Below are 7,520 nucleotides of genomic sequence, written 5' to 3' on the forward strand. Positions count from 1 at the left end.
TAATTGATTATCTAAATTGTTATTTCATAATCCGAATCAGAACAACACATTGAATTTCTTATTTGATTGTGCAAAATGTGTCCTCTGACTGGAGCTGGAATGAATGAATTTGACACAGAACATTTTTGGCTTGCAGTCTTTATTAGTTTTGATTTATTTGCGTAGGAAAGGGACAATGCTAAAAAACAGAATTGTGTTTGATCGATAAATTAAATTAAACTAAGCTGCATGTGTGTGGCATTATTTATTCACTGATATGAGCCTATATTTAAAGTAGGCATATTCAGGGCCTACCCAGTGACCATGTGAAGAGGTCAAGTTCTGCTGTTGCGCAGTATAAACACAAGACTAGATCTTTCTTTTACATTATGGATCCACACTGCCTCCTAGTGGTAAAGAAGAAGAGTCTATTACTATAGCCTACTTGAAAATATTTGATTTTGTAATGTAAATACAGAATATCCCTAATTTGTCAAAGATCTAGCAGACAAAATGTTGGGTGTACAGTCAGTAGAGGAAGTCTCCATGGCTCCACATTGTCACAAGCTACAGGGGGAGGCTAAACGGCCCAATGATGACATCAATGACCAGAAGGTTAAAATAAAGCAGTCAACAACATGTATGTAATGAGGCCTTGTGTGTTCTTGTATTGGAGCTTACATCAATTAACTTCTGTGGCATTTCATTTATTGCCAGATATGACTTCATTTTATAGTTATATTCAAGGTAAAAAAGACTTTAAAATAGGGACTTTTCCGCAGTTGCTGGGGCCATTTTGTCTGTAACACTGGATACTGGAGGACAATGCAGTGATTGATTAAATGCTCTAGTCTTGATTTGTTCTTTAAATCTGATGGGAAGGATCCTGGCTCTCCTCTCTAGGGCAATCAACACATAACACTAGGCCTACTTAAAACTGCACCACAAGCAAAAACTTCTGTCCAATTTTCTTCTCCGCCTTTAGAGATATATGCAGACACGTATTCCTTCAAATTAAATGCTTTAGCATCTTCTATTTAGTGGAAGAAGGGTAAAGAAATGGACCAAATTATTTAATTCAGTCATTCGGTGCAGATGCACTGGGGGCCCAGCCCCAAAGTCCCTTGGTCCATCCTTGTAGCTGTTGTGCTGTTCATATAATGTTTCCCTATGAATTGATAAAATTTGCTCTCATTAGCCCTGCTAAGTCTGTGGAGCTCAAATTTGAAAGCATATTTTTCTCCCTTTTAAAGCAAAATACTAGGTCGGCCTATCTTTTTATTCCCACTGCCTATATATCACTCAAGCACTTGTTTGTTTTGCATGTGCTGTTCTGGGGCTCAGAGAATCTAACTTACACAAGTCTATGTGCAATAAACTCCACGGTAAGACGAATTACAGGGTGAGACATCGTATTTGACAATTTACATTAAAGTGGAATACAGGGGTCATGGATATTTTGGAAACAAGTCGTGGACAATAAATGATAGCTCCCCAGGCGTACATTCTGCCCTATTCACCTCTTCTGCATACAACTGTTAAATTGCATGCGTCACCCCATTACCTGGCTGCTGTGTGACCTTGAACGTGACCACTGCTCGCAGCTGATCCTCAAGAGGCATGATCCTCTTCATGCTCACAATGTAAACAGTCGACATTCAGTCATTTGAACAACAGACATTACCTGACACATATAAAAGCAGTGCAACAGGGACATGTGAAAGATGTTGTGCACATGTCATTCCCTGACATGGCCTAACTGAGTCACAGAGCCAGTGGGTTGTCTCATGTGCTGTGCAAACTGTGGCCTAACTGTACAAGCCACAGCAGGGGTTCTCAAATGGACCCTTTACCAGTAGGAACATATCCCAAGGACCTTCTCCACAATGGCAATGGAAATTCAGAAGCTAATTACTTTATTACCTAATTTGGGTGAAAGATTAATTTCTCATAATCCTTATTTGTTTTTAAGATAAGATAAAATATGCCTTTATTGTCCACACATGGGGAAATTTTGGTGTTACAACAGTTCTACATGGCCATCACTGAGTCCATCCTCACCTCCTCCATCACCATGTGCAGTGTGAACGCGTTCATAATTTTGGTGAACGTGAACTGAACGAACGGTATTACTGCTGAAGAACGAAACTGTGAACGCGTTCATTCTGGTGTCTGTGAACGGCAATTTTTTTATTTTTTATTAGGCCCGAGCGCCACAAGCTGGCGAGAGGCCTATTAATCTCGTAAGGCCGTGCGAAGCACGGCTGCGAAAGTGCGCACGTAGTGCGCACGAAATCGAGCGCGAAGTGCTCGCCCACTTCCAAACACTCACTAACGCACTCCTTCACTCATGCACGCCCCGTGCATACTAATTAGTAGTAGGAAAATGGAACATTACCGTTGTAAACGGGCGAAGCCCGTGCAAAAGTGCGCACTAAACGAGCACTTTACATTGAGATCCCCATATAAAGCACTCATTTGCGCTGAGTAGCTCACGAATACGTTCCCCATCTCTTGCATGTTCCGTGCATATAAGCATGTAATGCAAAAATTGAACATTATTACTGTATAGAGGGCCAAAAACACAAAGTGGGCGGAGCCCACTCAAAATTAACGAAAGTACCCGTCAGTGACCAGGGACCCACACCATGAGGTAGGAAAGCGCGAGCGCTTTCCGAAAATGTCTAGTTTATGATATTTGAAAAATGGGAAACATTGTTTTCGCATCGGAATATTATTCTTTCTTCTTCTTCTTCTTCTTCTTCTTCTTCTTCTTCTTCTTCTTCTTCTTCTTCTTCTTCTTCTTCTTCTTCTTCTTCTTCTTCTTCTTCTTCTTCTTCTTCTTCTTCTTCTTCTTCTCGGGACCAACCCCCCTATTTTTCACCCAGTGAACATTGACGAAAAGTCACAAAAATGTTCACATCTCTAAAAATCGTGCCTCTCTACATTCTGGCTATTTCCCTTTTCTAAAATAAAAAAAATTGGCACGTCAGCGCCCCCAAATGTACCAAAAATGCATTGAAAGATGGGAAATGACCCCAAAAAAATCGGATCGTAGAATCATGAAATTTGGCGCAGAGGTAGATGGTGACAAGAGAAGTAAAAAATATTATTACGGCAACGCCGTCCGCCCAACCAAATGTCGGCCATATTGCTTCAAAAATGGCTAAACATGACTTCGGAGTTTTTCCAAACGTCGTACTTTAACGAACACCTCCCAGGGCGTTGGCCCTAAAAAGCTGAAATTTGGTGAAAATGCTACTGAGGAGTGGGACATCAAAAGTTATCCAAATTACATTGATACCTCTCACGGTCTCTGTGCGGCGAAGCCGCAAACTGTAGCTAGAATTTCAGAAATCTCCCATATTTAAAATTTCTGCCGTTTGCGCAGATAAAGTCCGAATTGCGTCAAATTAGAATCAGTTGTTAAACTCTTTGCCCTAAACCTACTTGAAGTGAAATAAATTCATTTGGCGCCACAGCGCCCCCTACAGATTTTATATGGAGGTTAAATGTTTAGTTTTGCGAAATTATATGAAATTTGACACACAACTCAATTTTAGCATCCCCATCAAAAAAGTCAATGAGACCCATGTCATAATTGTTATGGCGTTGCCGTAACGATGACCGAAACCTTTCATGTTATTCCAATGGGGAAATCGCCAGAACATGTTTACACTTTAGACTTTCACAAACTCCTCCCAGGGCGTCAGCCCTATTAACCTGAAATTTGGTGAGACTCATCTTCAGGACCATCAAAAGTTATCCACATTTTCATTCAAAGAGTCACGATGTCTGTGCGGCAAAGCCGCACATTTTGCCAAGAATTCAAAATAAAATTGCTTTTTGATGGTAAAACAAAGGGGAGAAGATGTGACAGCGTCACAGATTCAGCAGTAGGCGTAATAAAAGGACAATTGGGGCGCGTTAGCGCCCCCTCCTCTTGCGGCGTGGCGGCGGTGTGGCGGCGGCGTGGCGAGGGCCGATCATTGCTGCTTGCGGCTATATTTTTATTTTCGTTCAATAAGGTGTCAGATTTCTAGAGACTTCCTGGAGAAAAACACCGTTATGTTGCCCAAAAAGAGCCGATGTCTGGCAAGTGTGAGAGCTCCGAGGTTGTAGAGGCGACAGAGACAGCGGATACAGAGATTTCGCACTGCGCATGCGCATCAAAACAAAAAGCAGCACTGACGCGAAAAAAGCAGCACTGACGCGACCGCAACATGTGACGTCATCAGAGCAGCAGGAGTCGCCCTTCTACGACCAGTTACGTGAGTTTTATGATAAGGTCGGCGAGGATGGGAACAATCTAACATTTCTGTGCAAACTTTGCCCAGCAAGATTTCCCTCATGTTTTTGAGAATATTCTGTGGGGCTGAAAGCTGCTGCTAGTGTGGTGCTGGACAGTCTGTCCCTTCAATGTGAATGTAAATCCTGGTTGTGTAAGGATTCAAAATTGGATATGAAGATGAACACATATTTTCAGCAATAAACTAATAAAATAATTGCTGCCTGTGGTTGTATTTGGGCTGTGGAATAATTTAGAACAATTATTGCATAATAATAGTTCATTTTTGGAGCTGTGAACTTAGTTCAAAATTTTGAAGTATGAACTATGAACTGAACTAGTTCATGTAGAAATTGAACTTTCCCAACACTGACCATGTGGTACTCTGGAGCCACAGCCAGGGACAAACAGAGACTACAGTGCATTGTGCCTCTGCTGAGAAGGTGATCGCTGCAGACTTCATCTCTGCAGGACCTGAACCTCTCCAGGACTCTGGGACGAGCAGGTCGGATCACAGCCGACACTTCTGTGTCAACATTCTACTGCAGAGGTTAGAATGTGATGTAGGTGTTGGAGGAACAGCCCTCAGCTGGTTTAAATCCTATCTATCTGATAGGTTCCAATTTGTTAATGTAAACCAGAGCTCCTCACCAAGCTCTAAAGTAATTTACGGTGTGCCACAGGGTTCGGTACTCGGTCCAATTCTGTTTACTCTTTATATGCTGCCATTAGGCAACATTATCAGAAAGCATGACATTAACTTCCACTGCTATGCAGACGACACTCAGCTGTATTTATCAATGAAACCTGATCAGAGCGATCAAGTAGACAGACTTAGTACTTGTGTGAAGGAGATAAAAACCTGGATGACACTAAACTACCTGCTTCTTAACCCTGAAAAAACCGAGGTCATTGTGCTTGGCCCTAAGCATCTACGAGACGCTCTATCTGAGCAGATAGTCACACTGGACAATGTCAGTGTAGCCTCCAGTTCTACTGTAAGAAACCTTGGAGTCTTATTTGACCAGGAGCTCTCATTTAAAGCTCATATAAATCAAGCTTGTAAAACAGCCTATTTCCATTTGCGCAACATCGCCAAAATCAGAAGAATCCTGCCTAAAAGTGATGCCGAAAAACTTATCCATGCATTTGTAACGACTAGATTAGACTACTGTAACTCCTGCTTGCAGCGTGTCCTAAAAGCTCCATAAAAAGCTTTCAACTGGTTCAAAATGCAGCAGCAAGATTACTAACAGGAACAAAAAGAAGAGAGCACATTACGCCAGTGCTGAAGTCTCTTCACTGGCTCCCCGTCGAGTCCAGAATCAAATTCAAAATTCTACTCTTGACCTATAAAGCCATAAATGACATGGCCCCATCCTACCTCAAAGATGCTATAGAACCATATCATCCAAACAGAGCTCTTCGCTCTCAGAATGCTGGCCTTCTGGTGGTGCCAAGAGTCTCTAAAAGTACTGTAGGAGGTAGAGCGTTTAGCTACCAAGCTCCTGTGTTATGGAATCAGCTCCCGACCCATGTTAAATATGCTGACACAGTCTCTTCATTTAAGTCCAGGCTTAAAACGTTCCTCTTCGAAATCGCTTATGGTCAGACTAGTTAGGAACAGAAACATAAACCCACAGCTTCAGCTACGCTGCCCTAGGAGTAACTGTGCTGGGGGAAGTATGACAGCTTGAGCACTATCCTCTTCTTCTTCTGACTACTTATGCTATCAAACAATATTTATTTTTTGATTCCACTTGCAAACTGTTCACCGCCTTCTTTTCTTTCTCTCACTCCTGAGGACCTGTGGACCCAGATGCCCCTCCCCTGGTGAAGTGGTCCCTGCCCTGTGTGGACGGTCCCTCATCTGCCTGAAGAGTGGCTCCAGTTCGCCTCAGTCGGTCCCTCTTCTGCCTGAAGAGTGGGTCCAGCTCGCCTCCGACGGTCCCTCTTCTGCCTGAAGAGTGGGTCCAGCTCGACTCAGACGGTCCCTCTTCTGCCTGAAGAGTGGGTCCAGCTCGACTCAGACGGTCCCTCTTCTGCCTGAAGAGTGGGTCCAGCTCCAGTCTCCTCGTGTCCGTCTGTCCGTCTGTGAGAGTCGGATCTCTCCTTCACTGGAACTCTTCCAGGTTTCTACGCTTTTTTCCCAAAGAGGTTTTTTTTGTAGTTTTTCCTGGCCGAGAAGGAGAGTCTAAAGACAGAGGACCCTGGGACATCGTCCCTCGCCACCACAGACATTGTCTGACTTCATCGCCACCACAGACATTGTCTGACTCCATCACCACCACAGACATTGTGGTGGTGATGGAGTCACACCGGTGTTGATTCATTTCTCCCTGTGGCCCTCAGAGGCAACTGTTGTTGTGATTTTGGGCCTTACAAAAATAAATTGATTTGATTTGATTTGATTTGACTTCTCACCCTGGACATGGACTATTTGAGACACTCCCCTCAGGCAGGAGGCCACTCCCCTCAGGCAGGAGGCCACTCCCCTCAGGCAGGAGGCCACTCCCCTCAGGCAGGAGGCCACTCCCCTCAGGCCGGAGACTATGGTTCATCCGGACCAGAACCTCCCGCCACAACTTTAACTTTAACAATTATTCAACCAAATACTGTTAACGCACAATTTACTTTCTGCGGTATTTCCGACCATCTGTACATTTGTGTGTAAATATCTGTGAGCATACGTCATAAGGCGCTGGTACAGCTGGCAGCCCGGTGTAAACGCTCTCTCTTCTTTCTCACACTTATTGTGCTTTATCTCCTATATTTTGTAAATATAGTTAGTATATTTTTTCTATTTTACTGTACGATAGGGACACGCGCTGGAATAGTTTTTTAATTCAACTGTTTTTGACTTTTTTCGGCTGGATTTGAGCGTTTTTCGTTGCGTTCGTTGTGTTGTTGTGACGTGAGCTAGCTCCGAGCGAGCCCACCAGCCCCCCTCCCCCCCGCGCCCTCCGGCCGCGCTAAAGTACGGCGTGTCGTCGGTACACGTTTATATGAAAGAGGAACTTCACGAACGATCGGGACACGCACTGGAATCGCTTTAAATTAACTTGTTTTGACTTTATTCGGCTGGATTGAGTGTTTTCGTCGTGTCGTTGCGATGTGTCTTGGCTCCGGCCCCGCCCCCCGGCTCCGGCCCCGCCCCCCGGCCGGCGCCGTACCGCGTTTCCACAAAGGAGGAACTCATGAAACTGCGGAGAACAGTCGTCTTACCCGGAGATCGTCACGTTATCCCGGCGCA

The sequence above is a fragment of the Eucyclogobius newberryi genome, unplaced genomic scaffold, assembly GCF_026437365.1.
Source record: "Eucyclogobius newberryi isolate DKJ021-1_F unplaced genomic scaffold, fEucNew1.0.hap1 SCAF_10, whole genome shotgun sequence".
Lineage (NCBI taxonomy): Eukaryota > Metazoa > Chordata > Actinopteri > Gobiiformes > Gobiidae > Eucyclogobius > Eucyclogobius newberryi.